Raw genomic sequence first — 16,199 nt, forward strand, 5'->3', positions numbered from 1 at the left:
CACTGTACATCTGGGAGAAGAGCTGAGGGCGCCCCTTGGAAGCTTGTTTACCTTTTAGGATGCTGGTGAAACAAACAGTCGTGGTGGAGCCCGGCACTGTCCTGGCCTCCGGGGGGGGGGGGGGGGGGTTAGGGCAGCCACCCAGGTGCCCTGAACCAGAATGAGAGGCTAAACTGGGCCGCAGGATACCCCCGGTCCCTCGGATGCCTCTCCCAGGGCAGAGAGGATCCGGAGGCCGGCCCGGCGTGGTCCAAAACCGAGCCCGAGTCAGACCCAGGGGACCAGGACAATAGCCAAGAATGTGTTCATATATGGTAATGCGATCAACATCAAACCTAACTAGAACAGATTCGGTTTTGTTTATTTAGGTTTGTTTTTTTTTAAGTTATGAAAGGCGCGTATACCCTCATGCCCACCAAACCCTGCTGAACTGTGCGTAAACATTGCCGTACACACCACACATAAGCAGGCTTCGCCACACACACACACACACACATGAGAAAACACACACAAGAGCAGCAGCAGTAGCAGCTGCACAAGTCTTTGGGTGAGAGCACATCTGTTAGACTGGCTTAGTACAGTGGAACTGGCTGACAGCGAATGTTTTCACTAAAGCCCACATTGTGAGTTATTGTATATGGGGGCTGCTGTGCAGGGAAAAGGACAAACTCATTTATGCTCTTTCTTTCTCTGTCGCCGTCGTTCTCCCGTCTCTCGTGCAAACTCTTTCAGTCTGCCTCTGGTTTTCCTTTCATCCTCTGCCCGTTTGAGGCGCACTGGTCAGCAAGTTAAATCAATCATACCTCGAGCAGTTGAAATAGTTTGCGGTCATTTTGAAGTAAATGCTTTGCCCAGGTATCTCTCTAAAACCCCTCATTTCCAGAGGGGAGACGGCAGGTCGAGGCCACATAACTCCACACAATCTGTCATCTGCCACCTGGGCCCCCGGCTGTAATGGTCTCTCCTCCTTGTAATATCTCAGTGAATGGTCGCAATGATAGAAAGGCATGTTTTTATGTGCCTAAGATGTGGATTGTTGTGATTGTATGATTGATCTGACACCTCATCTTTCTCGTGAGTCACAGTATTTGTGTGTAGGCAGCAAATGAAAAAATACCAGCATGTAGTGATTGGAACAAAACGATCTGACCCTCAACCTTCCAATCTTTTTAAGCGTCTTTCCATTCAGAGGTGGCTTTCAATGCGCTGACATTCAGTGGTGTGATTACTCAGATGCAGCATGGCGTGTGTGTGTGCGTGTGTGTGTGTGTGTGTGTGTGTGTGTGCGTGTGTGTGTGTGTGTGTGCGCAAGCGGGGTTGAGGGATGAGCGGGTGTGGTTGTCGATGGGTAGGTGTGTAAGTTTTATGCATGTTTTGCGCGTGCTAATCACCTGTAGGCTGCTGGTTGCGGGGTGTTTGTGACGAGGGCACCAAACAGGCCTTTAGAGTGAGGTTGAGTGAGCAACAGAGTCACACACACACACACACACACACACACGCCCACGTAGCAGCCAAGTCCAAGCCAGAGCCGAGCCAAGACTCTGTGTTTAGAACAAGAAAAACACTTTGTTTACGCTTTAGGGCCCTTCACTGCTCAACCAGCGAAAGAGGGAAATCAACTCATCCCTGGTTCCCTAGCCACCGCCGTGTCGTCAACAGATGAAGTCAGCATCTCGCACCCAACAGATGGGGCGCAGGGAACAGCAGCCTACTTTAGCAAATGGACTTTTCTTTTCCCTGTTTCCCGATCTACTAATCAATGCTCGTCGTCTGCGAGATGGCACCCGGAGCTGCAGGCGGGAGGTTAGGAAGTGGCTGGTTGAAGGAGAAAAAAAAGCGTGATTATTTGGTGTGCGTGTGTGTGTGTGTGTGTGTGTGTGTGTGTGTGTGTGTGTGTGTGTGTGTGTGTCGGCGCTCATTGCAGATCGGAACAGGGTGAGAGCATAAATAAAAATATATCATTTATTGTTCAAAGGGAAATGTCTTTTCTTGGAAATAATCCTGCAGGAAGTGCATCTGTGGCAGGGGATGTTTAATATCAGATGCTGCTTATTTGAAATTGTCTTGCCGTGGTGAGATCAGAGCATCCAGATGATAAGGACACGCCCACCTAAACGCCCTCAATCAGATGAACAAACAACTCTGGCTCCAGAGGGAGAAAAAAAAACACACACACACACAATCTATTTATTTATTTTTTATCATTTATCCTTTAAGTCGTCTGGTTTTTTTGTCCGTATAATTCCTTTATTCTTCACACCCAAATCAAGTGCCTCTGTGCGCGGCAGATAAATAGGAATTCCAAACTCCAATGGTTCATTTGTCATGGTGTGAATTCCAAGAGTGGAATCTCGAAATAGCTCGAGTGTTTCAAGCGCGGTTGTTGCCTGGGGCTCGGTGGCATGTAGGAGGCTTTGGTGATATTTGCTTTTTGCATATTTTCTACTAGGGGGCTTTTTTGGAAGGGAGATATGCACTTTTCCCATTGCAAACATTGCAAAAAAAAAAAAAAACGCAGAGAAAAGATTTTTTTGTGTGTGTTCTGAGCTGCACGTTGTAGGAGGCTTTGCCCATTATTTTGGTATGACATTACAGTTTTAATTGAATTGAATGCAATTTATTCTTAAGAAAACTTTTAATTAAGTGCCATATGGACAGATTGTGGAGTAGTGGCCTCCATCATATTCCCTTGGGGACATTTGCTGCATAATTAAGAATATGAACTGTAATGACACAGTGAGATTTAATGGAAACTTGCAGTCTAAATAGGCGACGTTAGAAAGCCATTATTACCCAGCCAGAGAGGGCTTAGTAGGGTTCTCGAGGGACAGCGGGCTCCCCAGAGTAGAACCCTGGGAATAAGAAAACCCAAGAGAACAAGTAAGAAGGAAGTACAGCTTTTTCTTAACAGTGCTCTTATCTTGAAATTGACGGATAGTTTTTGACAATAGATATAACAGGAAGTGGTATCTATACATGGTCAGTAGCTCAGGCTAGCTGGCGATGTACATTTCGATCTCAGAAATGTTGTTGTATTGCTTAAAAAACATTTATTTGGCTCTTTGTCCGTATGTTTGCGAATCAGAGGCCGAATCGCACGCCCTCGTCTTTCCCAGTTTGCGCGTCGTTTGAAATGAGTCGCCTGTTCACTCTGAACACGACTCGGAAGCTGCGGCAGTGGTTGTTACGAGCAGTTGATTATGTTTACCACGTTGATCAAGTAAATACATATTTAAACTCGTATTTAAAAGTTGTTATTTCGGGTTTGTGGACTTACAACAACTTGTGCAGCTGAGTCGATCTCAACTGCACTTATCTATCTTGATCGTAGCTATCAGCAGGCCCAACACAGACCTCGGGGCGATGATTGGGAGCTAGTACTATTTGTATTGAACATAATTCGTTGGTCACAAAATGGTGATCAAGTCGTTCTGCAACTTCCTCTAGAGATTTGACTTTATTTGGATCCTTTTAAGAGCTACAGTGCACAGAAGCCGCCGCCGAATGACCGCAGTTAGTCTGTACGTGGACGTCTAAACGTCTTGTTTGGTTTTTCAGTATTTATTTTTGTTCCGATAGATCGAGAGAGGAAAGATGATGGAAGAAATGAAGACAGCTACCTATTTCAAAGCTGGGTGATGTCCTTTTGGACTTCGTTCATAACGGTTGAGTTCAGTCAGGAACACTCTCGTTATAGATTTTAACCATTTATTGCAACAAATGGAATACAGTTAAACTTGGCGATAATGGCTCCGCTCTTTGAATGCTCCCCGGATTAGCCAGCAGCTACTGAGCTAAGACCGGGAGCACGAGCAATAACCCCCCTGGGTTTACAGGACAGGGGTACATTTTTTAAATACATTTCAAACATTTGCCAGAAGATGAACTAACAAAGAGGTGGAGGCTGGGGTGGAGGAGGCGAAGCTTCGCCAGCAGTGTGGTCTGTAGCAGCGTAGATGTAGAATGAATCAGTGAGAAGGAAGCCATATTTAAATAAACCTCCGTGAAGTGAGAGTGGGCTGTGATTGGTGCGTGGCCGATCGGGAGCTATGATTCAATCGGCTGGCTGTCAGCTGGTTACAGCTGGGGCGTATAACTTCCGTATCCTGCATGAATTTACGCTAGCTTCATTTCTTGTTCAGGCTGCCATTTTGTAATCTCATCGACTTATTATTGTCCATAGAATGCTGCTCCGTGTTCATCGCTCTTGTTTACCATTTTATTTCCATGGGACACGCGACAGCTAGTTCAGTCTGAAGCTCTGGGCTGAACTCATCAGTGTTTCATGGAAGTCTTCAATTGTTGTAAAGCAATAACAAGAGTTGGAGGAGAATACAGTAGGATGTCTCGGAAAACTATTTGCTAGGAACAACACATTGCAAAATTGAGAATTCCTCTGTTGTTGCAAACAAAACAAAGAAAGGGAACATCGAGTAAAGCAAAGATGTAAAAAGCCCGACGCACCAAGGAATGTGGAAGTGAGAGGAAAGGGAGAGAGGAAAGAGAGATTGAGAAGAGGGAAAGTGAAAGAGAGGGTGTTGAGAGAGCCAAGGAGAGGGTAAATATGGAGGCCAGATAACAAGAAAACAAAGGCAAAGAGAAGAAAAAAACAAAAAAGTGTGTATGAGCGTGTGAAAAGGAGAGAGAAATGAAAGGATGGAAAGACACAGTAGAAGAACAGAACAAACTCATTTTACAGAGCAGTGCCAGACTTGAAAACAATTATCTTCCATCTCCGTTGCCTCTGTAGAAGAGTAGCCTGTTTGGTGGGGCTCTTTGTTTTTCTCAAGGACATATTCATTATTTCAGATGAGATCCATTTGAGTCTAAATAAAGACTTTCTCTCCTCTCTGTCAGATTCACTGGTGCTGTGATGTTGCATCTGAGGGGATGTGAAAAACGCGTTTGAATAGGAGACTGATGAAAGCACTTCTATGCCACTAATGCATGTTCATTAAGTTCAAATTCTCTTTTATATCCACCTCCCTTTTCACATTAGAGTCCGGGTGCTAATATTTGTGTTTTTCTTGTTTTTCTGCGTTTGCACGGGGTGCACAAGTTCTCCTGGAAAAAAAACACGGAACGTTTGAGCAATCGGTGACATCTTTTGCTTTTGCTCGCCCGCCCACGACAATGGTCTTCTGTCCAAAAACGGACCCTTTGAAAGCAGGCCGCGTCTTCTCCTGTGCATGTATGGGAGAGGAAGAGGCTGGCACTAATCACATCCAGACAAAAGACACCTCTGACAAACAGTAAACAAGGAGCCAGAAGTCTTTTATGACTCACAGGGAACGCACACACACACACACACACACATTTACAGAAGGTGTTATTCCTCTCCGAATGAGAAGACTTTGACATCGCAAAAAAATAATTTGTGTTTGTAGCCTCCTGGATTCCTCTTAAGGTCACAACGACAAACACAGATGGAATCAAACTGACATGGAGGACGCCGGAAAGAAATAACCCGAGCGGGTTTTCGGGTCCCGTCTTACCTGCTCGGGAGGTTGTCTCGTCTGTGCTGAAAGACCTCTGTGTGTGGAAATGAAAGAGGAGGGTACGGAGAGACAAACAAACACACACACAACACAAACACACACATGCAAACACAACACACTTCAAATGTCCTTCGAGAGTGCTGCATTCCACATTTAATTGGAAGCGGAAAAAAAAAATCCAGCATACAGCACCCTCCAAAGTAAACTTCTCACAGCGGCGAGCCAGCCAATCACGCCGGGGAGGCCAGGTCTCAGGGGCCCCGCCCTCCAGAAATAGGCACAGATAACCTATTGTTGGACCTCAAACAGTGGTCTCACACACACACACACAGATGACCTCGCACACAAACACACATATTCAGAGTTAGTATTTGTGCTGAAAACAGCTGCAAACATGTCTCGATCCGAGTGAGCGGCAGGTACTGTGAGTGTTTTCACAGCTATTTAATCCCACAAATTGTACACGCAATGAGAAACTAATGGAAACTAATGGATCAGAGTAAAAAGCAGAGCAGAGAAAGACACTGAGGAAGGGGGCACTCCGGCTGTGAGAGGGTACAAATAAAAAGGTATCCTTGGTAACTGGTTTAACAAATGCAATATCACATTCGCTAAGCTGTATTTTCTCCCCTCACACACACTTCTAGTATGCGAGGGAGACAATATTGAGGGATAAATATGTTTTCTTTAATTCCCACATTAATGTGACATTTGCACTGTAACATCAAAACGACAGCGGGGCTGTGAGCCCATGTGGGAAATTTGACGACTTTGAATTTGAGCTTGTGTGATTGCAACACCTTTCCAGATGAGGAAAAAGGGCTGAACAATCTGTATTTTATTTTCAACTGGAATTGTTTTAAATTTATTAACAAATCATCAAAAAAGAATTGAAAAATCTGTGCGACGTTCAGGGGCCTAAAAGACATAAATTCTCCCATATTTTACATGATTTGGGGCATTTGTTTTTGTTTCAACACTTTTTTTTTCTGTGTTTTTTTTTTTTTAATGCACGATTTAAACTCTCACGCTCTGAAATAAATAAATGTGTCTGAATCCAATCTGGATTAAAACATTATAATTGCGAGCATTTATCCCTGAAAATCCACAGCTGAATTTTTAAGAGGATGTGAGCACTAGTTTTTATTTAACGCAAACACACACACACACACACACACACACACACACAGGGGGGACATCTGTGCTGAACGCTGACCAAATCTGCGGCGACTTTACTCACAATACAATTTTGTTGGAAGTGTTAGAATTTGTTTCAAGTTGATGGCACAGCCTCCATTTTGAGTTGACTTTGATATCATTCTGCAAACAGTGAAATGTCTGGATAAGTGTTGCGTTTAGGCCAGCCATCTGTACCATCTCCAACTCCAGAGCAGTTACATGCAGAGCACCATTAGAGGGGGGAGAGAGCCGCAGTGGCGTTTTTAAATGGTTCACTGCTGGCATCTACTGGAGGAGCAGAGAAACCCAGACGCTGAGACAACCCAGTGGACCGTCGCCGCTCTCCCTCTTCTCCCCGCTCTCCCTCTTCCAAGTTTAACTCCACAGATGAGGCGTCACCTCCGATTCCAGCATACATGAATAACAGACATTTTTTTTTTTTTAAAAGAAGAAAAAAAAAGCAAGACATAGTTGTTAATCATCGATAGTTTTGCCAAAACTCACAGACTGGTTTCAGCTACAATATCGAAAAGTGTGAGATGAGTCAGAATGCATCTGAACTACACATCTCGTCTCCTGCTGAGTGTAATGTACATCACAATTCTGACATTTCTGGTATTAAGTTAAATAATGCATATTTTAACACTTTAAAAGATGTGCTTATCTTTACATCTTTATTTACACCGAATCATTCTCATTCTATACCTGATCAACATGTATTTAATGAAGCAAAGCAATAAAGCTCAATAGGTTTTGTAGGAAAGTGTTTTTAAATCATAGCTCTATTTACAGGTTAGGGTTACATTTTTGGTTGCTAAGATTCCTACTAATTGCTAAAAAAAAGTACAGATTACTTTGCACTGCTAATATTTGTAGAAGTCAGCATATTTAAAATATAGTTGTCATATTTACGTCTATGTTATAATAATTAGCGAGAATGCTTAGGTGATGGACTGCTGTGACAGTGAGTCGAAAGAGATCGAAGGATAAATTAGATTGCAATTGACCAAAAAACATATTAGTAACTGCCCATGAAATGTTTGTATTGGTGCAGTATAGTCTCTCAAATTCCAAAGGGGGGTCTTTGATAACTCATAATCCACGAGATTTGTCTTTGGGAAATAAAACAAATGACTGGAAATACCTGCACACACGTGTGTTTCCTGCGCTGCATGTGTTTGCGTGTGTTCTCTGTGGGCGCTCATGGCACTTAATGTTTGTTTTCCACAGCATCAGTGACTGCTGTAAATGCCTCTCGCCTTGTAGTGTGTGCATGACAGCATGATATGATGAAAGTGCAGTGAAAATGCTGTTAAAATCATACAGACTGTAGATAATGACAGGTTTCATGTCAGGCAAATAATTGCGGTGCAGCTACCAAAAGTTTGCAGAGAATTTGTTCATTTAAGTGTCTCCGAGTTTTGAAGAAGAAGTAACATTTCTATTGTTTCCTTTTCTTCATTCGCATGTGTGTGTTTGTGTACATCCTGACAGAGGAGAGGCACATTCAGACAGCGTGTGAGGAGAGCAGCAATGGAACAGCTCTCCTGCGTGAAGGAAACGGGATAACGGTGATTTGCCGAGCACAATTCTCATCTAATTCTTGTAATTGTTGCCTCATAATATGACACATTCATATCAGCGAGCGCATTCAGCTCCAGCCTGTTTGGGATTGAGTTGGAGAGTTCATCCATTACAATAAAGAACAAAGCGCTCCCCTATCTGTTTCAGACATTTCTCTCTTTATGATGCCGAGTATGGCTCTGAGGTTGTCAGAGAATTCAGGCAAACAATGTATCGCTTTGAGATATAGCAAGAGCTCCACAATAAGATCCTGTGTTGTTGATAATTTTGAAAGGAAGAGAGAGAGGAGTGTGGGGGGGGGGGGGGGGATAAACTGAGACAGAGACAAACTCCAGACAAAAGGGATTGTCTTGATTATTTGTCCGTCAGCGATGTCAGGAGCCTATAATGAACAACGATGGCTTCGAGGATAACGGTGATTGAGATTAGGCCCCGCTGAGGAAGAGAAAGGAAAAGAGAGAGAAGAGTGGAGAATAGATGTGACTAGACTCGAAGAGGGCTCTGTGATAACTGCCAGCCAACCGCCTGTTTGATCCAGAGGGATGGCAGAGGGATGTAAGGCGTTTGAAGCTGACAATCCCTTTGTGATGATAACACATGTTTTTCAGTGTGCGCGCTGATCCTCCCTCTCCTATTGTATTATGGGCAGCAGACGGCAGCTACCTTTAGGCCCAGCGTGGTTATGAGCAGCTGTCGGCATTGTGGGAAGTGCTGCTAATCTGCTTCAGTATCTTTAGCCCCTCGTTTAGCTCTTTGATCCTCTCCCATTATGCCTCCCTTCCCATCACAGCCAGTGAGTGAGCTTGGCAAAGCGGCGCTGGAATGTTGGGGAGATAGCGGGACAAAGAGAGAGAGAGAGAGAGAGAGAGAGAGAGAGAGAGAGAGAGAAACAATACTCGCACCAGAGGCTCGTCTAATAACAGATGTTTCTTACTGTTTCAAGCACGTCTCTCTCTCTGAGCTTTTACACCTGTCACGGCTAGTCGGCTACGGAGAGACAGGACGAGGTAGAAATCTGCCACATCCCTTCATGTGTTCACCAACACACTCTATCCAGGCTTTCAGTGCGCAGCCAGAGGTCACGGCTCCCTCAAGGCTCAGTGGTTAAAACATCAGCTCAACATAAATGATGCAAAGCACGGCCATAGTAGGATGCCACGAGTGTTCAAGGTTTCATGGTTTTATAGTCAGAGGGGGGACGAGCTCGCCTGTTGCCCTGTTAAGACGTGTGGGAGGATTTACAGTCGGGATTTACATTGTGAGTGGGTGCAGCGGAGGCTGGCCTCCATCATGACTTATCACATCACCTCGTCTTCTTTACCTCCTGTCTTCTCTCTGCGCTATAACAGGGACTCATCAGTCAAAAGTCGCCACAAAGGGAAACTCCTGTCTTTGTGCAGGAAGTACAGAATCATTAGTGCACCTTCAATTAGAGATAAATGTGGTTCCTTTCTGTCTTCTCGTGAAATCTAAATTGTTATATTTAAGCCCATTTTCACAGCAGGAAGTTTTCCAGGGGTCCGAGAAGTGCATGAAGTTTCTAACTAACTACACACAACCAGCACCATTGTGCTGAAGGAACCCTTCTGTTCCTGGGAATAAACGTTCCTGCAGAATTTTGGTTTAAATAAAAAAAAGGACCTATTTTGAAGTTAAAGATACAGTGTGAGCCACTGTTTCCTCGAAAAGAAAATCAAGCCAAAATGTGGAAAAAATTGGCAGGTAAATTCTCACAACTTTAGCTGTTTTGAAGACGTTTCCAGCATCCTCAAAGACTCCTCCATCCTGCCAGATCCATAAATATTCAGTCCAGTGCAGGAGAAAAAAAAAATGGCAACCAGAGGTGACACACATTTCTTTGCTATTCTTTTTTGTTTGTTTTTTGTAAGTTCTTATCTACATTTATCTTGTTTTGTATGAAGTGTTTGTGAATAATAAGGTGTTTCTATTTTGGGTGTCAAAATCAGTGGTGAGTGGAAAAAGTGAGGTTTAAAGAAAACCTAATGTTGAAAATATTAAATGGAGACACCGAACACTGCCTCATTATTAAACATGCTCATTCTCTGCCTCTCCTTCAACTTTAAGTGCAGCTAAGTTCACAGAGAGTCATCAAAATATTCAAAACAAGAAACAAAATGTAAGAAAAAAGGTTTCCACCTCCTGCAACGGTGAAATTGTAGAAAAGAGAGCCAAGCTAATGGGCTAATTATGACTGAGAAACAAATCTGGTTACGAGACAATCGACAGGCTTTTAACAGCTTTGACTGTCTGAGCAAAACAGTAAGTCGCCTACAGTATGATGAGACGAGGTAGGTGTAGCGGAGGTGTGTCTGTTTGTGTATCACCGCGCGTGTCAGCTGGGGGTGCAAACAAGCCTCAGCGAGCGGAGGAGATACGAGCAGCGCACAATTAACAGAAACATAAATATCTGGCTGTGCTTAAGCAAGCCATTAATCAGATATAAATAGAGCGAAGGAGCCCTTTGTGATTAACGAGGTGAGACTCGCTGCTAATTACTGTTTCCCCTCTCCTCTGGTAATTAGGTTGCCACGTTGAATGGGGATGAACGAGACTTGCCCCCCCCCCCCCCAACACACACACACACACACACACACACACACACACACACACACACACACACACACCCCTCAATTGTTCTGTTTTGCTCTTGTGGGAATTTTTTAACGGGACAGCCAAGGTGAGACACAGACCTTTTTTTTTTTTGATCATGTGAGAGGAAATCCTGCTTTGATATAAAATTGGAGGTCACACGTGGCGAGGGCCCCGATGCCCCCCCCCCCCCCCCCCCCCCCCCCCCCCCTAGACTCGGCCCTGTTAAATACAACTTCAACCTTTTTTACAGTTGCAGTGCAAAACAGCATTATCGAGCCGACACTAACAACACATTTCTATAACATTTACCAGAAAAACTCAACTATCAGTTGAGCGTTAAAGAGGGGAAATCTAATATTCTGCACCGATTCCATGAGTAGAAAACTTGAAACGAGAGTTTTTGTCATAATTAAATTATTGGAGTTGAATAAAATGTCATTATTAGTTGATGTTTTGGGTTTTGGAGGCCACAAATCCACATTCATTTTAAGGTCAGGAGAAAAATGTATTGTTTATCTTGGAATGTAGCAGTTAACTGCAGTCCATTCATTGAATCTCAAGCCATTATTATTTTGGCATTTGGCTTTAATTATCACGGTAAAGCTACCATTACATTTACCAACTAAAGTATTTCAAGTCATCTTTAGCCAATTTATCCATAATATTTGAACCTATGAATCTGCATTCACCCAAACAGGATTTTTGAGACCAATATTTGAGAATTACAAATCCTGTTTGATATATTGGCAAATTTGTTACACATGACCCATAGCATCAACATTTTAATACCCTTACATTGTTTCTTTGTAGGAACAGTGCCTTGCCACTGTTTACTGGTTTCACTGTAATTATATTTTTAAACCCAAAGAGAAGTTGGGAAAATAAATCAGACTCTCCACCGAGGTTTAACTCAGCCAAAGAGATTGTTCTGCCTGCAGAGAAATGAGACCAATGAGATTGTTCTGCCTGCCTGAAATGTTTGTTGCTAAAGTCCCGCTCCACGGGGACTTTGCCTTATGAGTTTGGTGAAACGACAACTGTGATGGATGTGCATCACAGCAGTGTCAGCACTTCTCCCAGGCCTCAGCCGCTGACTACCAACAGGCTTACTTCCCAGCTTCCCGTCACGCACACACACACACACACACACACACACACACACACACACACACGCACACACACACCACACTCTCTGAGCTCTGGTGATATACAAGTGTAATCCATTACTACACACTTACACCAATTGTCTTCACTTGGAAGTGGCTGCTCTGACCTTTTTATGGGAAATGAAAATAAGTGGAGGCGCAGAACAGCCGATATTGGATTCTGCTGTTAATTAATGTGTGTATTATCCGGGTGGATGAAGCCGGGGGGGGGAGGAAGTTAATTGAATTACAGTCAGCGAGTTGGATAATGCACTGTTGTAATTGTTGGACTGTATAAGACAGTGCTCACATTAGGGAGACGAAAGCCAGGCCTGATTTGCTTCTAGAGAATAGTAAGAAATTACTTGTTTGGTTTTGGGGGGTGAGGCATGACTGAGTTTCTAATTTAACCCTTGGGATGGCAAACTGTAAACATGTGCACTACTAAAGCCCGTCTATGCACTCCTTATTTACTTACAGCACTTTTGCAGCACAAACTAGCGCATTACTCTATCTGTTGCATTTTACAGTAGTTTTCACAGGCTAATAGACCGAACAAACAATATCTTGATGACATCAGGCTCGAGCTCCCCGAGAGCTCACCAGTCACGTTTTGAATTCGTTCCATTTTGCCTTTATTTAGACGTAGTTCTTACATCCAGGCTGTGTCACCAAATGTGGTCCTCCACAAAGGAAAACTGTCCCAGGGCTCAATGTGGCAAAGCAATTCAAGCCTATTTCAATGCGATGATTTCTTTTTTTTAACTCAGTAAATTCTGTGTTTTCCTATTTGTTTTGAAGAGAGAGGTTCAATACAAGGCATATATTAATGAGCTGCCTTTATTTTAAATATAGAAATATGTGAAGCATTAATATCACAAATGTTGAAAGGGAGCTTTCGTCCAGGTTTAGTGGCCTGTACATGTACACATTTCTTTCTGTAGGATGTGCTGCCATCTTGTGGTCATCTTTTGGACACATTTTCAACAAAAGTACATCTTACGATCTTCCACATGTGTGCGTTCACAGTCCTAGGCCTGCTGATTCTGATGGAGGGTTGTAGACGTCAGGATCTCTCCAGATACAAAGCAGCTTTATAGCAACGTTCTGATACCATCAAATCTGTTAAACTGTCATTTTGTTGCTTGCACTGATCCCATATCTCAAACAATTGTTTAGCGGATTGCCATGCAGTGGCACTTCGGCCCCATTTAAACCACAGTGCTCATTTTTTAGCAGTGGAGTGGTTCAGAACGAAGCCAATATAGACATTTCATTTGACCAGCAAAGTTATCAAATCTGGCTTTGTAATATTACTCTATTGTGGCATAATACAAAAAAACATTCAACTTTAAGTTGATTTATGTTCACACAACAAAGAAACAATGCACAGATCACAGATGCGTTACAGAATGGACTGGGATGGGAGATAATCTGTCAGATATAGTTATTAAAATTAAATTAAGATTTTGATCTGTCTTTCACAAATCTGATAAAAGTATGTTTAAAAAGTAGTGAACCAGGGTCTGGTATTATAATAAGAGAGACTTTATATGTTTTGTAAATGTCTGTTTTCTGTCCAGGCTGCTGAAGGAACAAAGGGACCTGGACCTGGACCTGGACCTGGACCTGGACCTGGACCTGGACCTGGACCTGGAGGAGACACGGATTGGAGCACATGGAACAAACATTTGGTAACTAATCAACTAGTACTAGTAGTAGTAACAGCTGAAGTTGTTATAGTTGATGTTGTCCTCAAAGTTGGAGTAGTATTAGTAATAATTGTTGTTGTAAAAGTAGTAGTTGTTGTTGTAACGTTAGTAGTATTAGTTGTTTAATTAAAATTAAAATTAATAATATAATTTGTCTCTGTTTCTAAAATGCCAAAGTTAAGAATGCCATAGAAAATGCAGTATAATATACCATGAACAATAATAAAGTCTGACATAATATATAAAACTGTCATAGTATGCTGTAAAATAACAGCGTGTGTCATAGTAAATTCATCAACATTTGTATCATATAATATGCCAATATGTGTCATATGTCAATGTGTACTCATTGTATACATCATACAATTCACATAGTTAAGTGTGCCATACAATTGTCTCATTGTATAGTGTCTTGAGAGATAGTCACACTATAGTGTGTCATAAAAATGTCATAATATAGAATGTGATGTTATAAAGATAAAAACACTCTCATCGCATATTATGCCAAACAAACGTCATATAATAGTATAGTATGTCATAAAAAAGACTTAACATGTCATGGTATGGTACGCCATGAAAGATAATACTATGGTATGTCATGAAAAACAATATTTCATAAATAATGTCATAGTATAGTATGCCATAAAGAGTCATACAAAAGTCATATTATGGTATGCCTTCAAAATGTTAAAGTTTAGTATTCTATGTTATTAAACATGTTGTAGTATAGTATGCCATAATACATTATTATTTAGTGTAATATAAGTGTCAAAAACAATACAAAATGAATATTTTCAAAGAAAGTCATGGCAATTTATGCTATAAAACAATAATAAAGATATCATAGTATGGAGAGCCATAACACGTCATGAAATAGTATCCCTGATAAAGAAATTACAGTATGGAATAGTACATAGTATAGTACGCCACAAAAATAAAGATAAAGAATACCATGAACAATGTCTGAGTATAATATCTCAGAAAACTACGTATGTATGTGTATGTATATAGCTTGCCAAAAAAGTGTCATACTAAATGATGTTTTCCATAACATTTCATAAAAGGTGATATAGTGAAGTAAAGCCATAGAAAATAGAATAGATTGTCACAAACAATGTCATTGTATAGTATCTCTCACAATAAGTGAGAAAGCCTGTTCTAGTAGGAGGTGCTGATGTGTGTGAATGTGATGCAAATTCTTATGTTGTCTTTCTCCTTTTCTCCTGAGATGAGTTCTCGGAACACATTACATCTCCCGTCTCTTCTTCCACTGTGGGGGGTCGTTTGGTGCTCTGGTCACTGGTTTCCTCACAACGGCGAGGATTGAAACCCGGCCCTGGTGCCTTCTATTCACTGCACCACGTACAGTTCGAGCTCACTACCTCCCGTAGGAGACCTTCCTGAAACAGTCTTTTTACGACATAAGACTATGAATTTTTTTAATTTCTTTTTATACTATGACTTTTTATTAACGTTTTACTACTTTATGTCTTTTTAAGACATACTATAGCCTACTATGACTTTTGTTTTTGACATGCTGTGACGACCCTCCCATGCACTAGGTGTCGCTGTGTCTCTGGGTTTTCTGTTGCGGGTGCTGATTGGAGAGTCATAAGCTGAATGAGACACACCTGTGCCGGTGTGGCTTTCCCCTAAAGGCCTCCTTCATTTGGCAGCTTCCCTCTCTGGGAATAGGACACACTGTTCTTTTGGGTTTATATTCGGTTTATTGCTATACACTGCCACACACATCCATACATGCACTTCTGGACTGACAACTGATACCTTTTGTTTAAAATGCTTTTCTTAGCAGCCAGCTTGCTTGTTATATATTATGACTTTTTTCGACATACTATACTATTTGTTTTCGACATAAATCATGTCAAAAAGTCATTAAAAAGTCAGTATAGCAGGTCGATAAAAGTAATAAAAAAGTCATAGTATAGCTGTGGTGGAAACTAATCTTTTTAACCTCCCTGTGAGAAATAATCGAGATGAGAAAACTCTTAAATATAAAAACATTTATTGAACAGACTAATAATTCAGCTGAGCTCTTTCCCCACAGATGGTTTGGAGGTCTAACAATGAATAGTTAAAACAGAGTATATATGCACATTATCTCGTCTTCCCTTCGCAGATGTCCTTCTCTGTCTGCCGATGCCTCCACCAAGGCCAGGTTCCCAGCCTTGGTGGTGTGTTTTCGTGGGAGGAGGGTTAGGTGGTGAGATCAGGAAGACACTACAGCAAGCCAGACGTGCAAAAAAATACCTTCGATATGAGATCATTTATTATTAGGTTTTAAATGAGTCTGGTTAGTTCCTCGTCTGCATATATGCAGGTTTAAGCAATACAAGTTATAACTACAAGAACCATAGGATTACATTTCCACAACATAAGCCAGAGCACAGACCAATCTGAGTCCTGACAACACACGGCTGCTCCCAAAGAGGTTAGCTTAGCTGCAGCTC

The sequence above is a fragment of the Pholis gunnellus genome, assembly GCF_910591455.1.
Source record: "Pholis gunnellus genome assembly, chromosome: 22".
In the NCBI taxonomy this organism is placed as follows: Eukaryota; Metazoa; Chordata; class Actinopteri; order Perciformes; family Pholidae; genus Pholis; species Pholis gunnellus.